At 36.2% G+C, this 23,805-nt stretch overlaps 1 protein-coding gene across 1 annotated transcript in view; it reads right to left on the minus strand.

Annotated features, from left to right (window-relative positions):
* Nucleotides 1-23,805, minus strand: part of LRRC4C (leucine rich repeat containing 4C) — a 538,988-nt gene that overhangs the window by 105,733 nt on the left and 409,450 nt on the right. The window contains exon 2 of the mRNA XM_056347466.1: nucleotides 523-608. The gene's annotated coding sequence lies outside the window, so the exon portion shown is untranslated. The remainder of the gene's footprint in view (nucleotides 1-522; nucleotides 609-23,805) is intronic.

A 23,805-nucleotide genomic window follows, 5' to 3' on the forward strand; every position in this document is an offset into this window, starting at 1 on the left:
ATCAATAACCTGCCTAGCCCACTATGGCGTCACTTCTAAAGAGAATACAGAATTATTCCATAACAGGTAGTTCCACAACTTTCGTTGGAAGTGGAAGAATAGCCCAAACACTTTTGCATTGGATTTGCGCTTAAGCCCTGGAACGGTTACAAGGGGAAAATGTAGCTCTATATTTTGGAGACAATAAGAGGAAAGCGGTTTGATACAAATAACCATCCTTGTCCCCGTTAAGACAGGTTCCTTTGAGAAGTTCTAAAAGGAACTTGTAGTTGAGAACATTTGTCATTCTTTATTGACTACGTGTTAAAAATCCTGATAAGAAGTTAAGAAATCCTGTCAGTCATAACTACGGAAAATTATGGTAAGAATAATGATTAGTTTAAGAAAGTGTGTGTGCATGCATATGTATGCGAGTGTGTATTTATTTATTTATTAATCAATATTACTTTAGACTTAGTTTTCCTACCATCTCTCCAAACTTCATTCCCAGTGGGTATGGTACAGTTTTAAATTGCAACTCACCTTATTGAAGCATGTCTGATCTTCAAGATCTAGGGAAGAGTTTCTTGTTAAGGGAACTATTTCTGGTGATGAAGAGGATGAAAAACCTGCAAGGAATGAAACATTGTTTTAAGAAGCTCCACATCATGATTATAGGATTGTTTGGGAGTAGGAAAAAAAACAAGAGATGATATACAGGAATCTGAATTTGATCAACACTTGTACCAAGTGCTTTTTGGGAATTTTCAGACCTATTTCTCCGTCCTTGCACTTTTCCACTAGGTGAGATTGAAACTGCGTTTCCTTACAATTGTATTTGCTTTACACTGCTTTGTAGATATAGGTGGAAATTATCTTCAACATACTAATAAAAATACCTATCATTTAAGAGATAAGAAGTAGTATTAGCATCAAAGTTTACAGTACTGATGGTCTTTGGACAACAAGTAGAGGTAATATTAAGAAAACTAGAATACTAGGATGAAGTTTCAGATTTTACAAAAATTGCTCACAAATACATTTGGTGTTAATCAGGAGGTCAAGGTATGTGGGCCTTCATTTAAAATGTCTCAAATGGGCTTTATTTTCAAAAACAGGCACAGCAAGATTTGTTAAATCCAGCACCATTTAAAATGCATTCTCCAAAGATGAGCCAAATAAAATGAATCAACACTTTTGGAAAACACATTTAATAACTCCATATATGAATGCATAGATCTGGAAGGAGGAATTAACCATCTGTGGTCCTAAAGGACATACAGTATATTTTACTAGAATTACTTCTCTGGAATTCTAGTAAAATGTAAAATTCCTTTTCATTGTTACTGCATTTTATTGATACATATATATATCTCTGTATATACATGTTTATCATGACTGTGGTAATGCTTAAATGTTATCATTAGCACGTTTTTAATGGTCAAAAACACTGTAGGCATGGATATTGTCATAAAAGTACTTTTCAAATACTTGTGACTTAAAAGAGAGAGAAAATTTCCCATATATTTATTCAAAAATAATGTAGATTGTAGCTATCACAAAGTATATGCTTGTTAAATCTACAAAAGAATACATTGGAATGAGAGGCAGATGCAGATTGGTCCTTGAACTTGACAGTCTAGGATTTTCTGCTTTTTTGTAGGCAGGGTGGCACTGGCATTTTCCCATTAAATTAATGTATTTTAGATCAGAAGTTCCTACAGTTCACATAAGAACTCAAGCTTGCTGAAATTCTTCAGTTTAAACTTCTCTGAACAACATCAAAACATCACTAAACCTGACTTTATTCTACAAACAAGGCCTCTAGAGTAGATTTTTAAAAGTATTCAGGTGCTTAAACATGTGGATTTGAAATGTTCTGTGATTTACAGATTTTGCCCAAGTGCATTAATCACCTAACTCCCTTATGTCACCATTTTTAAAAGCCTTTCAAACAAGAACACTGTTTGCTAATATAACAGGAAATAAAACATGCTAAATGTTTGAGGTCCATGTGTAACCTTGCAGAGATAAGGAGTATTTCTTATAGTTAGTCAGCACCATTCATGTCAGCTTGATCATACCAAGATATCAGTGGCTATCCCATTTTTTTAAAGACTTAATTTCTATTTCTTACTTATTTTGCAAAAAAGAAAACCAGCAGCTTGTCACTATGGTATTAGGTGGGAGGCAGTGTATGGCTGTATAGCAGGATTATGAGTCAGTCATTAAGCCTGCTGGTCAGTAAAAAAAAAAAAAAACACCAACCCCCTGAACAAAAACTTGTCATAATGACTGGGACAATTCTATGCAGAGAGAAAATACTAGACAATATACTCACAGATTCAAATCTATTTCCAAATACTTTAATATTAAGACAGAGAAAATATCTGAGATACCACTTTACTACCTTGCTGCAGAAAACTTCAAATGCCTGCATCTTACACATTCCTTTAGCAAACTGACTGATATTTACTCTGGGCAAATTCTGTATTATGCCCATGCGCACCTTCAGGATTTGATTCTGTAAGGTATTTAAGTGGGATATTTATAGGGCAACCATGCTGATGAAGACCTCGTATGCTAAGCTTTAGAACGGCAAGGATTTCTGCTTTGGTTAAATGAGAACAAGTACATAAATATTTTCCAGCCCTTTGCCACAAAACTGTGTGGGAGTACAGGAGTTTGTTAGGAAAGGTGCTGGAAGCAAGAGGTAAGTTAAGCTCTACTTGCAGCTATAACACATTATTATTCGTTGCACGGTGTGTCACTCAGGCTGTCACAATGCACACACAGCAGAGAGCATACACATTATCAGTGCTGAAGGGCACTGAGAGGGATTGCAGAGCCACAGGTCATTTTGGGGAAATACCTCTGTCACAATCCAGGCACACATTTGCTCTTCTTTGCAGAACGTATCTGGCAGCACAAGCTAGGGGATCATCAACTGGTTACTACCAACCAACAAAATTAATTCATTACAAATCAAGACACAGAACCGTAGAATCATCTAGGTTGGAGAAAACCTTTAAGATCATGGAGTCCAACTGTTAACGCAGGACTGCCAAGTTCACCACTACATCATGTTGCTAAGCGATGCCTCTATGTGTTTCTTAAAGACCTCCAGGGATGGTGATTCCATGACCTTCTTGGGCAATCTGGTCCAATGTTTGACCATCAACCACCCTTTCAGTGAAGAAATTTTTCCTAATATCCAATCTAAACCTCCCCAGGTGTAAATTGAGGCTGTTTCCTCTTGTCCTGTCGCCAGTTATCTTGGACAAGAGACCGACCCCCACCAGCCTACCGCCTCCTTTTGGGTACTTACACAGAGCAATAAGGTCCCCCCCTGAGCCTCCTCCTCTCCAGGCAAACAACTCCAGTTCCCTTGGCCACTCCTTCTAAGACTTGTTCTCCAGACCCTTCACCAGCTTCATTCCCCTTCTCTGGACACATTCCAGCACCTCTACATCCTTCCTGCAGTGAGACGCCCAAAACTGAACACAGGATTCAAGGTGCGGCCCAACCAGGTCTGAGTACAATCTGGTTGTAATCTGAGGACAATCACTTCCCTTGTCCTGCTGGCCACACTGTTTTGGATACAAGCCAGGATCCCGTTGGCCTTCTTGGCCACCCGGGCACACTGCTGGCTCATATTCAGCTGGCCATCAACCAGCACCCCCAAACCAACTGTCAAACAGCACCCCCAGGTCCTTTTCTACCAGGCAATTTTCCAGCCACTCTTCCCCCAGCCTGTAGCACTGCATGGGGCTGGTGTGACCCAAGTGCAATACCCAGCTTTGTTGAACATCATACAACTGGCCTCATCCCATCAGTCCAACCTGTCCAGATCCCTCTGCAGAGCCTTCCCACCCTCAGGCAGATCAACACTCCCCCTGCAGTTTGGTGCCATCTGCAAACTTACTGAGGGTGCAATGATCCCATCATCCAGATCATTGATAAAGGTATTAAACAGAGATGGCCCCAGTACTGAGCCCTGGGGAACACCACTTGTGACCAGTCACCAGCCAGATGTAACTCCACTTACTACCACTCTTTGGGCTTAGCCATCCAGGCAGCTTTTTACCCAGTGTAGAGTACACCTGTCCAAGCCGTAAGCAGCTAGTTTCTCCAGGAGAAAGCTGTGGGAGACAGTGTTAAAGGTTTTACTAAGGTCCAGGTAGACATCACCCACAGGCTTTCCTTCATCCACTAAAAGTAGGTCATCTTGTCATAGAAGGAAATCAGGTTCATCAAGCAGGACCTGCCTTTCATAAACCCATGCTGGCTGGGCCTGATCCCCATGTTGTTCTGCATGTGATATGATGGTGCTTGGGATGATCTGCTCCATAATCTTCCCCAGCACCAAGGTCAGGTTGACAGGCCTGTACTTCCCCAGATCCTCCTTCCTGCCCTTCTTATAGCTGGACATTACATTGACTAACCACCAGTCTTCTGGGACCCCCTCAGTTAGCCAGGATTGTTTGTAGATGATGGAGAGTGGCTTGGCAAGCTTTTCTGCCAGCTCCCTCAGTACCCTTGGGTAGATCCCATCTGCCCCATAGACTCTATAGTTACATATTTGTAAAGGCTTCCCACAAAAGAGTCAGAATTCTGAATGTAAAGTACTCACTAAATATTATTCAATCACATCTATCAGTCTTGGAGAAAGTGATCTGAACATAGAACAGGTCAAATTCACAAACAATTGTATGGCTATGGGTGTCAGCACAACATTTTGCATTGAAAGAGGTTAGAAGTAGAATCTGCAACGGTCAGAGAAGGCATAAATATAGAAGTTTAAAATCAGCCAGGAAGGACAAAAAATAAAGCAGCAAAGTAAGGAGATCAGACAGAGGCATTAAGTTTAAACACACACACACAGAACAAAAGAGGAGTCAATTAGACAAAGATGACAGTCTGAATTCTTTAAATAATAATAAAAAAAAATCTGTATCTTTGAAAATCAGCCTATATGAACAAAACTTTATAAATGTTATTTCCAGTAAAAATTTGCTTCCTCAAGTATTTGCAGAAAATGAAATCACAATGACAAATTCATTTTACACCCCACCTCCATCTTTAAAATGATTGTAATGTTGAGATAACTTCTTCAATCTTTCTGCTTCTCTCTGTCTTCTTTCCCCATATATAGCACAACTCTGGCTTGGGGGTTTATGTATTTATCTATTTTTAAACAAACTTCTGACTGGGAGTCAAGAATATAAAAAAAATTGAAGTCATACTTTAGCAGCAAGTCAGAGAAATAATTCTCAAACCTAGTTATCAGGTCAGGAAGCATTATTTTAGCGTCATTGCTACCAGCCCTGCGTGCCTGTGTGAGATCTAGCAGCTGGTATGACCACTTCTGAACCTAACCTAGACTTTACTCATGCTAATACGCTTCTTTTAGTATACAGTGAATAACAGGATACAAATCACACTGTAATCTTCCTTGTTAGAACAACAGTTTGAGCAATATTCATTAAGGTACACAGCATTTCCTGGGAAAATAGTGACCGAGGAGGTAATGATCATGTCCCTCTATTGGTAATATCAATTTGTTAGTAATATTATGTAAAATTTCAGTAGGCAAAATACAATCACGTAAGTAGAATTCAACCACTGTGCTGGGGTTTTTTTTGTTTTGGTTTTTTTGGGGGGTTTTTTGTTTGGGTTTTTTTTTTTGGTTGTTTTTTTTTTTTTTTTGTCTTTATACAAAGGAAAGTGATATCAAAGGACCTGAACTAAACTTTCTGATTTGATCAGGAATTCAATGATTTACACTGCACAAAGCATGTTCCTCATAGTGTGGCCATTTCTTACCCCAATGAACACATGAACACTTTAAAAACAGTAAGGTAGCAGTTTAGGACAATGTGGCTGCTGACAAAGGTGGTATGGGAAGGTCAGAATGAATATCAAACTGAAAACTAGAAAGCATTTATATATTCATATCTTCCTTAACAAATCAATTTCTTTCAATAACCCTTGTACCATCTATGATTAATTTTTCATAACATTTAGACTTGTTATCCGATAACCTTTAGCAAAACTCGGTATTAAACCCCTCATCTTTATACTTTTTATGAACAAACAAGCAAATTAAGGACAAATAAAGAACAGGAAAAAACCATACTACTTCAGTGCGTGATGCTCTGTTTACAGAATGCTGGGAGGTGGTTTTTGTTGTTTTAGGGGAATATTTGGGGGGAGGGGCGTTATTATTAATCTTTATATGGGACAAATTATATCACAGAGTCATCATTTTGGTTGGAAGGGCTCTGCAGAGATCATTCAGTCCAGTCTCCTGCTCAAAACATGTCTAATTAGAAGAGGTAGCTCAGGGCATGTCCAGTGGAGACTTGAACAGCTACAAAAGCCCACAAGCTCTCTGGCCAATCTGCTCTGGTATTTAACCACCGCCGCAAGATTTTGTATTTTCCCCCTGCTCCTGCCGGGCAGGCTGGGAGCGCGCCCTCGGCGCGGCAGGGCTCGGGAAAGCCGCCTTCGCTGTCCTTGGTGCTGAACTAGCCACCGCGAATGCCCATGGAACGGGAACCTGCTGCATGATGTCAGGAATAAACACCAGCTGTGCGAATCTGTGCTGTAGAAATGCTTCGTGAGGAACGAAACAGTATGTTTTTAAGTGTAGAATGAAAAGACTGAAGAGGCAAAACTAAAAGCAGAAAAAGAGGGATCACGGAATTAAGAATGAACCGAGAACATCTGTATCTCCAGTCTCCCAGCAACATCAGATAGGGGAAGTGAAGACCATTATGCAAAATTATCAACTGGGAATTGTGGTACACCTGGTTACTTTCTGTGAGTTTTATTGATATTCTGCTTTTCCTTGTGATTTTCTGGTGTTCTGGACTTACTCAGTACTGAAAATCAAGTTAGAAGGAATGAAATTATCCAACATAGAAGAGTTCGTCTCAAATTCCAGTCTTTAAAAAATACACACAAAGTATAACTGGTACAGTGTAACTATTATCTTAATGTGTCAGAAGCAGCTGTATTTTCTATTTCAAATTACAATGGATCATTCCAGATGAAACTGGCCTAATCTGGGCTACATAACTTTATGCTGTTACTAGATATGATACATGTTTCTGAATTATTAGAAGTCAAGCTAAAAATAAATTTGATGAAAGATAAAATGCAGCAATTTTTTTAATCTTCACTTAAAAAAAAAAAGGGTTGTCTAATTACAGATATGTAAGCTAGAATATTTTTCTTTTTCTTAGAGAAAGTAAAAGATGTAATCCAAATAAAATTATATAGACTATGGGATGTAGTCACAGGTAATATTAGAATATGAACATACTAAGAAATAGATTTACTGAGGTTATCAAAATATACTGCTTTCAAATGATACTTGAAAAAAGTGAAAAAGTGTAAGACAATCTGTGGCCAAGCACGGTGTATGTGTACTGAAATGGGAGACAAATGCGTCCTAAAGATTAATTCTCAGATATTTCTACCTATTACTGGCCAGTTCCTACTTGCTTAAGCAAGTATACCAAATGATTGTCAGAATTACGTTAATTAGAAAAGCTGTATTATTTGTTCACCTATATAAAATGACTGTCAGCTATACTTCCAAGTACTTGTTTTATGCATACATACTTCTGTGTATATACATACACACTTACTTTGTCTGCTCCTTACAAGCAGAATAAGAATAACTTTCTGTGCAAATATGGCTCTAAATATAAACCTAGAGAAAATAACTTGGAGATACTGAAAAAATTTAACAGGTTTCATCTGAGGAAAGAGAAAATGAAATTATCAGAAGACATGAAAACTCTATTAGGGATCAGCATATAAATTAAGGTATTTCCTGACAACTGTCATTCTCATGCTAAAGTTCAGACAAGCAATAGAGATGCCTCATTCTGCCAGTCTTTCCACGCTGCCTGCCAGCCCTATCACAGCACTAAAGAAACCAAAACAGAACCAATTGATTAGAAAACTAGAACAAAAGGAGACCCAATTGTTTAATTTCTTATTACCTGTTTACAAAAACACCTGTGCATTGTAAAGAACTCCAAAAGGATCTTTTATTTAATGTTGTTTCATCAAGGAAATTTCTCTGTACAGTTTTCAATAAAGTTGACACTGATGGAAAATGCAGCTGAATACACTTCTGGCACTGTATCCCTTTTTCTCCATGTATATAGGACATGGCCACAGACCTGTAGAAGACTAGCTGCGAGATTGCAGAGCAGTGTTTTGACATGTCTACTGGATTGCACATGATTTATACTAAATGGCTTATTTAAAGTGTTAGGTTATGTTGTCTTCAGCTTTCAAAAGAACAGTTAATGAAGACCCTTAATAGAATCACAATTCTCACATGAGGTCTTAAAAAAAAGCAAGACTGAATACTAATTAATCCTAAAAGAAAGAAAGAAAAAAAAAAAAATCATAACTCTAAAACACAGTCCTGTACCTCCTACAGAACACAGCTGGTGGGAGAAAATAAGCAAGACTAACTTGCATGCATATCATTATAAACCGACCTCTGTTAATTGTTCTTGGCACCTGCATGAGTTAAAGCAATAAATCAGTTTAATTCACAGCGATAGAAGAAAATTGGAGTGGACGGGGACAGGGACGGGAACTTTCTTGCTTTAAGAAATGTAACCACAAACTTCTACAAACTGCACAGTAACCTTGGTTGTAATTCAAGTACCAAAATGTTCAAATCACCTAACGGAAATAAATGAACTTGCATGTCCCCCAGTCCCACATTCCAGACAAATGCAGAAATACACGAGTCAAATCTTTGTTTTCTCCTTGCCTTCGGTAAACCCTCTAATGACACTTGAATCTGTTGCTATGTAATGACACTTTGTGGGAGAAAAAAGGTCACACAGAGACTTTTCCAAACAATTGTATGTCCTTAAATTACAAAGCACACATTTTATGTATGCATTCCCTACATTTTCCAGCCTTATCTTTAATTGATACATGCTACAATTCATCTTTGAATAATTCTCAAGTTACTAGAAAAGTACAAGACCAAAATGAAAAACTACTAATGCCATGTGAATTTGGCACAAATTCAGAGACTGAAAATGAAACCATTTTATCAATGACACTGTTAAGAGCTGTACAATTACTCTGCAACAGGGTCTTAGAACCAAACTGTATTAGAGTAAAACAAACTTCAGTCATTCTGTTTGTTAGCATGAAATCAAAACTTTTGGAGACTACAGGTCTGTCCTTAGTAACCTTCCTCACAGATTTGCCCATCTACCAGATATGAGAATCTGCAATCTTTACCACAATAATACAAATGAAAGCTGTCCTGTAAAATTTTATGAGCTGAACTGTTTCCATCCCTGGCATGTATATGTTTCCTCTGGAACATTTATGTAACTTCCTACTTGCTTTACAGCTGTAAAGCCAGCACAATTTTACTTGTGGAATCCAGCCCAGGAATTTTGTGCTCTGCATGATACCAAAAAACTCTGGTTCACGTCAGATTCTGTTGAAGTTTATTAAGGGAAAGTCTGAAACGTATGTCAAAATACAAAGCATGGCCTATAACAGTCAGAAAGCTGTGGTAGCTATCTTACTAACAAGATGGCTAGGCAGGGAAGAGTATTTCCTTCCTTCCTAGGTTCCCCAGAATTTCCCAACAGGAAATGCAAATGTTTCACACACATGAAAGTTACATGAATTCACATAAAATGAGCACAAGGGGCTGTAAAAAGGAGCAGAGATAAATCTCCTGTGATCACGCTTGCCTCTCCTGCTCTGACTTACATACAAAAAAAAAAAGAGGGTCAACATCCAGCTGTTCTAAATCATGCTTGGTGATTTCATTGTCTGGGAAAGAACAGTTAATTGCTTCATTTAGCCCTTCACTTAATTCAGTATATTACTCTGCACTTCAGCTGCCACTCAAATGAAAAAGACGTGGTGTTGGGGGAAAAACATTTAAAAATATATCATAAACATGCAATTGCTTCCCTCTGTGCAAAACAATAACCTACCTTTGAGTTTAGAAATAGCCACCTTGCCATTAGAATTGGAGAAAAGCCTCTGATTTGCCCACATCTACTTGTTGGACCAGCCATGTTATAATGAAGTCAGTCCCAGGGGCAGAATGAATTCATTTTTTTTTGGCAAAAAATATCAGAGTATTTAGCTCAGAGTGATTTTGCGATATTCTTGCACTTCATTCTCATAGACTGGCTCCCATGTGACCATAAACTATTTGCCTTTTTAAAGTGATAGTCGTTAGTTTAACCCACCAGTTTAATTAATTTATCTTATCGTAGTTGCTGATTCAGGAAAACAAGTAATTCTTGCAATCTATGGGAAAAATCACTGCTGTTTTATATAATGAGAGTCTGAAAAGTGGTTGTAAAAAGCAAAAATACATTGTTTTAAAGCAAAAAACACCGTTATTTTCAAGTTAGAGGTAGTACAAACCAGTCCGTTCACAAGATTAAAACTAAGAACAGGTTTGCACTTTGAATACCAATTCAAAAAGAAACACTACAATTTAGAAATAAAGTAAGTTTATGAGGTGTGAGTGTAAAAATAGACCTGACCTTGGCTCTAGAACCCATCTATCCTATTTTGTATTTAGAAAATTAGGCCCTTTAGCAGGCAATTTTTTCCATGACTATTTTTCTCACAAGGTAACCTGTCATCCTTTTAGACAGGCATTCTAACTTGTTCAGAAAGAATTCAGTAATAGACATACCACTGTTCCACAGTTCAATATTTCAGTGTCTTTATTAGAAAGTGATTCCCAATACTAAACATGGGAAAACTTGCTACAATGTAAACCCACTACACATCCTGCCCACAGTCAGCATGGATTACTTCCGTTTCCAACAACTTTTCCTGTGCTGAAAATTTTTATTGTTCCCCCATTTCCATCCCCCATTCTTCTCTTCAATGTCAGTTTTTTCAGTTCTTCCTGAAATGCCAGTTTTCTAGACCTTCTTTCTCCTCATTGCCATCATATGTAACGGCTCATTTTGAAGTTAAATTTCATTAAAAATTCATAAATCCTGAACAAAATGTAACATTGTATTTCAGATCAAATAAAATGTAACTTTTGGTCTGAAATTATTTTTTCAAGTTTGGTTTCAGTGGGAAGAGAAGAGAGAAAAACTTATTTTAATTTGACCACAGTATACTTTTCCTTTCTGATTTTGTAGTTAAAGGGATGAGTTGTAAGATCAGTTATTTTTGTATCTCTGCATTAAAAAAATGCATGCATGCATGTTTTGTGTCTTTCAAAATGGGGAAGGTTTGCATAAACTTAAAGGTGAAAATGTAAACCCTTTCAATAACCTCAGTATCCTGATTATTACAGATACATAATTTGCACTTATAAAAAAACTTACTCATAAAAAAATTGGTTTTTCAAGATTACTAAGTACACATTTAAAAACATCAATCAGCTTATAATTTTTTTTCTCCACATCCTTAAGTACTTCAGAGTCATTTCCTACATCATATTCTGCAATGCTTTGTCAGATTCCGTGTGAAGTAACTGTCAAGTTCTAGTAACATGGCTAATATTTTATAATTCAGATTGTTTTGTCTGTACTGAACGTAACAGTTTTCCATCTAACTTTGGTTTCCATTCTTTTTTCTCATTTGAAGCAGATGTATTAAACCCAGTATTGGGTCTTACAAGGACGAAAGACCACATACCACCCCTGTAATCATACTTGCTTAAATTCATACCCTTGTTCATATTAATCTTCTGACCTATGCATTCCTAATACCCAGATCTATTAATATCTGTATTTTGGATCAGCAATTTAGGAAAAAGACTAATAAACATTATATATATTACAGCAAAAAGCGAAGATGGGAAAGAAAAATATCACTATATATGACTCAGACTGGTGATTTTCAACTCTTCATGCTACGTTTGAAAAGTGAAAATGTTGATGTATGACAAAGTACAAATAACCATTACTTGCAACAATGTCTTTGTCATTCCAATGAAAATGCCTGTGTGGGTTTTATTAGGAGGAAAAAAAACCCCACCAAAAATAACAAATCCAAAACCCAAACCCAACTGTTTGAAAATCTCTGAGTATATTGCTGGGTTTAATAAAAGCATTAGTGCTGAATATCATCCTAGAGTGCTTTTTCAGCACTTACAATACATGAATCTTTTAATCCTAAATAGAATGAAAAGGACATGCTCTCTAAAACTGAATTTTAATAACTAAAATATCTGTGGAGAGAAAGTAGAAAATACAAATAGTCTTAACCTACTGTTACCCAACTCATTACATCATCATTGATCATAAAATAAGTAGAAAACATGAGCATATTGTTTAGGTGACACTATCTAAATGGACTTACATAGAAAAATGATATCACATTCAATTAGTATCACATTTATGTTATGACAATATCAGTTGAGGAAGCCTCATCTCTACCTGTACAAGACTGAAGTCTAAGCTGTTTTCCTTTTTGTAGATTTCTTTTAAAAAGGAATTAACAGAAACAAATATATCCTAGTAAACTCAACCATTCTAAGCTGTGCTGGGCACAGAAAGCCTTCTGATATTGGTAATTGCTGAGTGCTTGACATAAAAAGGAAGGAAGGACTATTTCCCAAAAAAGTACAGAGGAAAAGAATTCTGAGTATCTTATGTCCTATGCAATTCTCAAAAGCAATAGTATTTAAACCATCACTTATAGTACCTATAATCCTAAATAACAAATTCACTGCAAAATCATCAAGTTAATCCTAGTGACTCTTTCTGAATAATATTTTCAAACTAGAAGTTAAAACTTTGTAAAAGCGAAAGTACAAATAAAAGGTTAATAAGGGTATTCAGAGCTGTGATATTCAAGAAACATAACTTCGCATCCTAGGCTTGCATTTGGAAATCCTTCATTTTCCTATGAAATTCTAGATTTCTTGAACTACTTGAACAAATCATTTAGCCTTGTCAGGGTTTAGTTCCATCTCCTGTTGATGGGAGACTTTCAACTTCAAGTGCAGTTTTGTAAATAAATGCTTTAGAGGTTCCTGTTAGTTCAGTTAATGTGGTAATGTTAACATGAAAGAGGCTTTTTAACGAAGAAGGAGGAAAGCTTTTCTTCTGCTATTAGAAAAGTTATTCTAAGTTTTACATTTTCTTGAGTTTTATATACAATTAAACTAATTTGTTACAGAGTTTTAATGCACTGTGAGTCATAGCTAATTGCAAATGTACATTCATTTTTGGAAGATCTAGTCCAAATACAACCCTCACACAATGAGACACTTACTTATGTTCATAGCAGCTCTGTTTCATATTCAAAGAGATTTCTATGAAAAATATTCACATTAGATGTACTTCCTCATCCAAAAAAAAAAAAAAAAAAGTCTAAGCAGGAGAATTAATCTCGCTGAGAACCACTGAGATTCTGAAGTACTAAAACATTTGTATGAGAATTTGATAATTCTCTAATTTTAGAATCCTCTGCTTTTTCTTTAATTTGAACATCAAAGCAATGAAGACAACTTGTACTGTACAGTGAAGAAAATTGTGTGCTGAACACAGTATATATTTCAGTAATTATACAATAAATTCAGTCTGAACATGGGCTTCTACTATCAAAGTTCCTAATTTATCCCTTCAATACAATATTCAGTGGTGCAGAAGCCCAACAGAAGGCCCAGCAACCATTTACAAACCACCTGAGGATTTAAATACTCTGTGGTTCTTGTATGAATCTTTTGTACAGAGGACTATTTCAACCGCTGAGATGAAGAAGAGTTCCTGCTGTTAAGTTAGTAGCAGGCTACATGTTGAATAACTCCTATACCCAAATAATGTGAATGTATAACTAATTATAAATTCTAATAATTGGTGACCACACCTAGATCATCTGATTAGGCAAGGAGTAGTTATGTCTTTCACAATCAGCTTTCTGAAGCTCCACATCAGTTTTGTATTTTCAGCTTTCTGCACAACTAAAGTTACAAAACGTGATATTCTCAATTTTTTTTTCCGATTCATGTATGCATGTTTAGGTAAATGTTTAAGCACCTAACTTTCAGGATATTTTTCTGATCTTCATGTAAATTACTGCTTGTCAAAAGTATTGTATTTCAATTTCACTGAAGTGAAGTGTGGCAAGAAACTGCAACTAAATCTTGCTATAGAACCATATCTCCACATAACATGCAACATTTTAAGAGCTGTCAGAAAGCCAAATTTACTATCTTAAGTTGAAATAATTTCACTCCTCACTCCTTAATTTCACCCCACTTGATAATCACCCCTAAGTATATAAAATAAGAACAGACAAGTTTGCGCACAGAAAGATGAAATAAGGAGTTAACCATAAAATTTTATTATTGTTAAACTATTAGCTGTGTAACTCAAGGCATTTTTATCTTCTTCTGTAGTCATAATTAAGAAATATTTTGTTCCATACCATGCAGACATTAATATTTAAGACAATGTTGCTTACGAAAACAATTGGAGATTTGAAGCTGATAATTTGTATTATTTTAAGAAGAGTTTGAGAGAATTTCACTCTGAAATTGCTGAGATATTCCAAAGGTTCTAAATACTGAATTGACAAATCCAGTTACCTTTCTGGACAGCTATCTGAAACATTCTATGTCCACTCCAGATTTCTTTAGCGAAATGCTTTCTATTTTGCCAACTAGGTAATAGATGGTAAAAAAAAAAAACAAAAAAAACAACAAATTGCACTGAACAAGATTCAAGAAATTTCTACATTTACAAAGGGACAAAAGGCATCAGCAGATTGTGCAAAAGCTGTAATCAAATGTAGCATCAAGACATAAATTGAGAGTGAATGTTTTTCTTCTATTCAATACTCAAAGAAAAAATAAGTCAGCATTAAAATTGAATTCTTGTTTCTACATCTGCATGCACAAAAATGGATAGTAGTCACTTATTGTTAAAGGTATAGATGGACAGACCATCATTAAGTAGTTTTTAAAACTTTGTGAAACATATCTCAGCAACCATTTATAATAATAACTAGAAGAAATATTTATTGGAGATCATTGGGTCACAAAGAGCTGCATAAACATGGTGACACGTTCTTGGTATGACTGAGAAATTAGTTTTGGCCTGGTTGATGTCTCCCATATGTGTCCTGCAAGTCCAGCTAATAAGGCAGGACAATCATTAAACTTGGCTGAATTAATATGACATGAACAGGAGAATCTGCGGATGCAGTGACAGAGATGAAAGTAGGTCACATTCTCACAATTTAAATAGAAACAGTCTAGACAGCATTAGCATGAGCCTCATAAGTCTTGTACTGAAATGCACAACACAAACCTGTAACATCAATTATGACTGATAATAAATACAAGAATAGAAAAACAACAAAAAATATCATAGATATAAATAAAATGAGAAAAAAAAGAAAGATTACTTTAGCTTTAGCCGATACTCAGTGAAATAAAAATGTTTACACCATACCCAGTAAATAATATGATTTCTAATACGACCAAAAATAACTTTTTGAGGTCATAGGTTTCACTTCAAATCCTACTGACTGTAACAAAAAGTATATCTCTCTCTGTTAGTATATACATAATAGTAAAAAATACTGCATCACAGTGACAACAGAGTAACAATATATTACAAAAGGCTTATTTTTTTTTAAAGCTTTTGATAGAACACACAACTTTAAAAAAAAAAAAAAAAAAAAGCAACAACCAACCCACCAAAGACCCATTGGTGTAAAGAAGTAAGAGTTCCTTATCCATTCTTTCTCCTCACCCTCACTCTTTTCTTTGCTGTTTTGAAAAAGACAGTAATTTAATGTTGGGTGGAAGTCAGAAGCAGCAATAACATGATGAAGACAAACAACCAAAATATGAAATGCCTAATAAAAAATGCTGAAATATGAAAAAATACTTGTGATTTTTGAAACTGTATTTTCTAATACAGAGATGTTCTCAATTTAAATAAATGGAAGAATACAGTTTACACAAAATACAGCTGTACATTGAGAATATCAGTCAATACCTATATAACATATGGTCTGACCAGTCCTCAGGTAAAGTTTGCTTTCAAAATTTTTCGGTACCACAGAAACTGTCTTTCTCTCTGTGGTGTTGTCCACATTTCCCTGCCCTGAAATGGAATCATTTGACAAGCAAATAGTTTTCAAAGTAATTAATATTATGTATTGTGTTGCAATGAGAATACGTTATTGCAGTAATTAGCAGGTTGCCTTTTTAGTACTTGTTTGATCTGTGTCCTAATACTAGAGGCATTTACTATTAAAAGGTGGCTTCTGAAACTGCAGTGTCTTTTCTAAGAAAAGGTGTTAAGGTCCATTGTATGGTCACATTGCCATTTTGGGTAGTTGCATTCCACCAAAAAACTTTACTATTGAAATGCTACCCTACTTTTCTTAGCTTTTTTTCTTTTTCCCCCACCCCAATGTTCTTTATAAAACAAATCAGATAGAATGTAATGGTGAGTATTTGTGTAGTGATTTGACGTTGGATGAATGCCAGGTGCCCACTAGAGCCACTCTATCACTCCTCAACTGGACAGAAATAAGTAGTATCTTCAAACTCTACATGAGGTCAAAAAGCCAACTAAATATTTTACATATTTAAACCACAAGCTTGTTTCCAGGTAAGTTTCGGGAGGAAAAAAAAAAAATTAAAAAATTAGTTGCAGAGTTCTGACATGTAGACTGACTACATTATATGTTCCAATATCAAAAGCTACACAAGTGAAAGGCATTCATCTTGGACATATTTTTACATTATTGTTAGCCATGGATTTGAACCAAGATTCTCACGGGGAGATTAAACAGACTAACAGCCAGATGCTGCAGAGCAGTAACTGGCATATGTAGAGTTGATAAATTTACCAAATTTGAAGTGAACAGCAATACTGCAAATGTTTCCAAGTATTATAATCAAAACAGCAGAATGTATAGGTTAAAAATTTTAGTTGAGTAGTGTGTGGCTTAAAGCAAATGTAAATACCAACTGGTACACGGACATTTAGCCTATATGGATTATAATGATATCCAGCTATTCTACTTCAACTTTTCAACGTTATACCAGTGTAGTCAGGAAAGTAAGACTTTTGCAATCCACTTAGGAAGACCTGTTATTTCTTCTTGTTTTGAAAATCTTGAGAGCTCTCTAGATGTCTGCAGAACATGAACAGGCAAATTACTTCTCAGACACTGTTATATTAATTTTGCAGATAACATAAAAATATTTTGGGTTTCATTGCAAAGTAGCTTTCTGGATGCATCTTTGCTATAGATAAGTGACATGAATAACTTCCTGATCTCCATCAAAACACCTCATTTTGTACTCAATAGTGAAACCTGTAAAAACATATCCTTCTTCATTTTCAGAACAATGCCAGCTGTATTTTCAAAACTTCCAAAGTCTGCTTTTGAGAAATCTCACAGTAAATACTGCTGACTCTTTTGTTCAGCTGTGCAGAATTTAATTAAAAATAAATGCAGGAAAAATATTCCTGGGAGAGCATTCCCAATCCCTTTAACAAAATTTCAGGTAACTGAAAACTACCTGCAGGCAAAGACCTATGCATTATTCTGTTATTTTCTTACAAGTCACCTGCAGCAATTAGGACAGCACTCATTCTTCCCCTTGCAATTGCAACAGTAGTCCTTTTCTCCCAAGCAATTTACAATATGGACTGGCAGGGCAAGAATTATGTTTTGCTAGATGGGGGTACATTATATCCATTGCCGCAGTGGTAAGAGTATAGAAAACCCTTTATTAATAAGCCAGTGGGAGGAAATGCTCCATCTATCCCAGCAAGAAGACAGCATTCTTTATCACCTATATGAAATAGATTAGCATGTTTATCTTACCTCTCAAGGGAAAGATGCCAGTGTCATAGGCAACATCAAGCTTAGAGCACTGGCTAGCATTTTTTGCAGTGAGACAAAGGCTGTGACGCCCACAGGGAGAAAGGTTACAGTTCTACCCTTAGGAGCAATCCCTCTGGAGACCTCTTACAGGGTTTACTGAATGTCAGAAGATTTTGCTGCTCCTGTCTGCCAGACCTGAGCTGCAGAGAGAAGCAGGATTTCAGCATACAGTTTGCCTCTTTCTATCAGCTCCCAAATTCAATTAGAAGTGCCTATGGCACTTCTCTGCTAGGAAACATTCAGCACTGCTACAGACACTCATTCCGAGAAGAAGTCATTTCAAGGCACCAGAGCACTTTTTAAAACCTTTGCTCTGTATGCATGAACACCACAGTCCACAAGTACCTGCACACAGTCACTATCAGAAAAAAAGTTACTAATGGCCTCCATACACTGACCTGGAGGTGACAACAAAAACAAAACAATGCCCATAGCTGCTTTTGATTACAATTCTGTTATTTTGACAGAGCACTTATGGCCACATTCACGTTTTACACAAGGTACACTTTTCCTTCTATGTTTTGGACTTTTTCCCTATATGTACTATAGTAGCTCAAAAGAGAATGGTGCAGCCATATGTTCCACTCTGGCCAGTGAGATCTGCCATGAACATATAGTTAAAATCTGTCTGATACCCATTTCATTTACAAAGACCCACCTTGTCACTTCATCTACTGACACAGAAACAAATACATGGCCAAACCAACCTATATTTTTTGAGATATAGTAAAGAACTACAATCACTGGAGCATAACAGGGCCTTTCTCCTTGCCCACACATCCACTATGCCTCATTTACCCAGAAGAAAAACAGCATTTTGGATTACCTATAGATTCCCCATACAAGTTAATTACAACAGCTTTCTGAGTCAGAGCAAGGGATGAGAACAAAGGTTTGAAATTTAGTCAAAGCTCAGTCTTTACCCTGAGCAAGAAAATTGTGTGGTTTTCAAACAAAAATAATAGGATTCCAAGGAAGTTCCAATTTGCTTTTGCTGAATATTGTTGTCATTGCACCTTATTATTCTTATATGAAAACAGTGACTTCAATCCCTCTCCTGTCAAGCACAAACAATATCTTTCCAGTAGGTTCAATTTTTGTCATTTTTTCCATGTTGAGATGATAGCAGTAAAATTTTAATGCTGATGTATAAATGGAAGCTGTACAAGATTTATCTGAATTTTACCTTCATTTGCACTCAGAGAGCTTCATAGGAACTAAATCGTTTTCATATTTTTCATCCTGAAATTATTGTTTTAATTGGCAACAGTAGCTATAATATAAGACAAAGAAATAAAAAAAGCCTACCATAAACACTTAATCCCTCAAAACCTAAACAAGGAGTAAAGCCAGAGTGGGACTAGACAGGAAGTTTGAAAAATATAAACATTCATTTAGTTAAACCATTTGAAGGTGCTTTCTCAGTTACATTCATAACAAACAGTCATGGAATTATGGAAGATAAAATACTGTCTGCTGGTGGCTGTTTAGTAGTTTACATGAAAACAGGTGGTGATCTCAACCTCATGATTTCCAAACATTTTTGAAAGGTATATGCTCTATAGATGATTCAGAAAAGAAGCCAGTGACAGGTTGGGTCACAACTCACCCACTGAAAGTGACTCCTTCTGACTCAGTTATATCAGTAGAGAAGGATGATTTCTTCAGTTTCTAGTTTGCCAGTCTAATAGGTTTTAAAATATCTGCTATGATTCATATAAAGAAAGAGGATGCAGAGAAAAATAGCAATCAAAGATGCAGAATTGCTTGAAAACAATTATTCAAAGGGACAACAGTAGTACATAACCCCCTTTTTTTAGTATCTTTCTTTCCAGAAAAAAAGCATTTATGGTCAGAGTGGAATTTAATAAGGTTTTAACAGAAAATTCTGACCAACAGACATATTGAAATAGCACATAGATAAAGTCTTACAGAATTTCCCTGACAATCAGACAAACATCTTCCAATTATTTTTCTGTAATGGTTAACTGCACAATTCATATTTAAAGCATGATTAAGAGGATTAAGAAGACAAATGCACTTTCAGACTATGAGAGCATCCTAGTCAATAGATTAATTTTACTTAGAAGACAAACTGGTCTTCAGGTGAAAAGTGTTTACCTCTTGCAGTAGTTTTGAGTCAATTCCATTGTATCTCTTGGGGGAAAAAAAAAACAAACAATGGTAACAAAGTAAGGTTATGAAGTAGAGGCAAATCATAAAAGATAACTGACTTTTGGCAATCTTTCTAATTAGTCTATCCTTCTTTAGTTACAGAATCTCAGAAGTAGGATGTTCAAGTAAATGAAAGCTAATGTATTTACAAGTTCAAGAGGCATCCCAGCAGTCCTCCATCATTTAGTGTGTAAACACTACTGGTGGAAGCAACTATTGAGGGCTGGGCTGTGGCTGTGCTGAAGGCACCTGGCAATGTTCCTAACTGCACTCAGATGAAACAAGGCAGAGATGAGAATTACTGAAAGTGAAACCACTACTACGTTCTTCCCAGGTGTTATTCTGGTTTCTGTCATAGATCAAAGCTAAAATGCTTCTCCAATTTTTCAGCAGTTACCAATAGAAACAATTAGCCACCCTTATCAGGGTGGCTGGCTGAGATGTAATAGGATGCTACCAAGAACACTATTTTTCCAAGAAATATGCTGACATCAAGAGAAGAAAGAAGGAATTACTTTCTGCTCTGAAAACTCATTCTAATGTAAAAGCACAATGCTGTTAAAAAGATGGGTGGGGCCAAACTTGGGGCCTGAGACCTCCAGGTCTTCCTGTCCCACTGCAATTATGCAGGAGGCTCACATTAGAGCTCCAGGTGTTTGTAGTGACAGGAGGGACACCTGTTCCAACATCTGGGGAATATGGGCTTAAAGAAAAGAGGAATCAGTTAACTCATATCAATCCCTTTCTGCTCCCCACTCAGCTTCTGAACACTGCCAGCCGCAGAGCTGAGGGGCAGGCTGCTGTTCAAGCTTCAGCAACTGCCTGACCTTTCCTCTAAGCACATTAGCCTACAGCAGATCCAGCCTCAGCAGCCTCCTGGGGCCATGGACTTTGTTGAGTTTTATCCAACCATCAGTGTTCTGAGCCCCAGGCAAATCCTTCAGTGCTGCTCTTCTTATCACAAAGTAATTACCTGGCCTTTCTTCAGGCCAGTTTGAATTCATGGGTGGAACTCACCAAAAAGGTTAAGGAGTCAAAAAATGAAGATAGAACTTGTTTTCAGTCAGCTTTCCCAACTTCGTACCAGATGGAGTCAGCAACTTGAGAAGTCTGACAGGAAGCTTGATTGAGTCTATCAGATGGTCAACTGATCACTTTCGTATTTGCCAAAAAGTTTAGGGATAAAAACCAGAAGCATATTCTATTGACATTAAAATATATAGACTAGAGACAGATTTCTGAAATGACACAGTAAAACACTCTGGAGTGGGAGGATTTTTTGCATATGAACTAGACTTTCTCTAAGCAGAGTGATGGGTGACTATGAACGTTAGGCAGTTTCATGTGGAGTTTTAGTCAGGGGAAGCACTTTATACACTGGAAAAGAACACATTTCGCTGAAGAGTTGATTTATACTCTCTCCAAAAAACAATATCTGATTAATTAGCTAGAGAAGCATGGACTGAGAAGTCCTGGAAAATCTGTATGCTATGGTCTGTCTTGTTCCAAGCACACTTTTGTTTGGATCAAGTGGGTAAACACTGAAATCTGCAATATTTGCAGGCTGCAAGTCAATTAATTTCAGATAGGTTCAAATTGCTGAGCTACCTGAATTTATTCATTTGAGATGCTGTCATGCTCAATGCAAATCCAACAGGACCCTTCAGCAGCCTTTCACTGAGGGCTGCCCCACTCCCTCTTTCCTCCTGACTAGACAAGAGAGTTAAAAAGAATGTATAAGAAGCCTAATACCACCAATAATATTTTTGTTAAATATACTGCAACTCTAACCTTTCCAGATAACACAATAAGAAGCTACACAGGAAAGAATAAGGATGATAAATACTGCATTGGATGCTTTGATATTTATCCCATTTTACATGAAATTGATTTAAACTTAAAAATCAATGTCAATCCCTCCTGCCCATCTATTCCTATCTTAAATTCTGAAATGCAAAAAAAGCTCAAAATCTCATATTTATGTTCTTAAGGGGATAAAAATGCTATTCTGATTGTTTGTGTAGAACCTTCTCTGAGAATATTATTTTGGTTATATTTATAGTAATTCCTGTTATCAGTTGAAGACAATGTGCAAATAATTGAAGTAATACATAACTATTATTCTCCACCTGTATCTTCTCTGTATCAAAATCAGTCAAGAATATTACTTATATTTTACTTTCTGTATTTTATAATGAGCTCTATGTCAGCTTGGCACTGGTTAAGATTTAAAATCGTAGAACAGTACTTAAGTTACATTTGTGACTGAAGGAAGCAGATTCACTTCTGAAAGCAAAAGGCCTCCAGAACAAAACATTCAAACATATACAGTTGTTTTATTTAATTCCTCCATCATTACATATAGCTCATATGTTGTAATTCACACATAGACTCTGTATATGTATGTATATTTATTCACTATATTATTGTGATGCATGTAGTGTCAACAAGCATAATACACTGGTCTTCCATTTATGCAAAAAGTAACAGAAACAACTACTGATGTCAGAACACTAATATTAAAGTTTACTATTCTCAGATTTTCCCTCTCAAGCAGACTATTTTTTTAAAATAAGCTATTTCAATGTCATGCTTTTTATAAATTGAGCCATAGTTCTCTTTCCCTTCCTCTGTAATAGGTACTTTATTAGACTAATTCATGTAGATTTAATAGTGTGTCTGTGCTATGTAAGTAAATAATTTTAATTTGGCCATCTGCCCTAGAAAATACTTCAGTATAATACATCTCCAAGGCCATACTCAGGCTTGCACTCAGAGACGTCAGTGAAGATATATAATGGAAGTTTATGAGGGTAACAGATGTTCATTCATGCTGTTTGATGTTGGTGACATCTGAAACTTTACCACTGAGAAATCCAAGAATAGAAGAAGTCACAAGAGCAGCATGCAAACTTCCTGCAATCACGCTACTAATCAGATCATTATTAAAAGAAACTGGTAGGAATTTATGTGCAGGCAATTCTAGGAGCTTCTGTAGTAGTTTACCCCTCTTTGGTATACATTCCCTTCCCTTCTAAACAGAACTCACAATTGACCTATTAGTCAGGCTTATTTTAGGAAAGCTAAACTCCTGATGTTGTGTAAGGCTATTTGGGCTGGGAGGTCTCTACATAATTAGAAGGTTCTTGTGCAACTACAGCACAGGTATTTACTCACCTATTTACTTGTTGGACCCAAAATTTACTGAGTAGAATGGTTGTTCTTTTCATTCACGTAAATTTGTTTGGTTGTTGGGTTTTTTTAAAATATTTACACATGTAACTATCTCAAATTCAATAGCTGATACCAGAAAATATTATGCCTGTTTTTTAGCAAAAGCATAGCATAAAAATATTGTAGTACTTAAAAGATTTGTAAGCCCAAGTTCTGTTTTCCAAAGTGACAGTGGCACTTACAGACCGAAAACTAATTGATTGTCAATAGGGCTCTGGTTTCTACTTATGTAATTAATTTACAATTATAAGACTTAGGCTCCTAAGTCACATAAGAACCATTAGCAAGTTTCTAGTAAAAATTCATGAATAATTAAATTCACAAAGATTAATCGAACAATTACGAGACAGATACACTGAGGGATGAAAAGTTATTAGCAAGGATTGCTTGTAGTCATCTCATGATGCACCTCCATTCTGATCTCTGGACCATCACTACCATACAAAACATTCCCAACTATTCACCTTTCTAGGAATAAATATGATTTTATCATAT

This window comes from Falco biarmicus, chromosome 7, assembly GCF_023638135.1.
Source record: "Falco biarmicus isolate bFalBia1 chromosome 7, bFalBia1.pri, whole genome shotgun sequence".
Taxonomy (NCBI): Eukaryota; Metazoa; Chordata; class Aves; order Falconiformes; family Falconidae; genus Falco; species Falco biarmicus.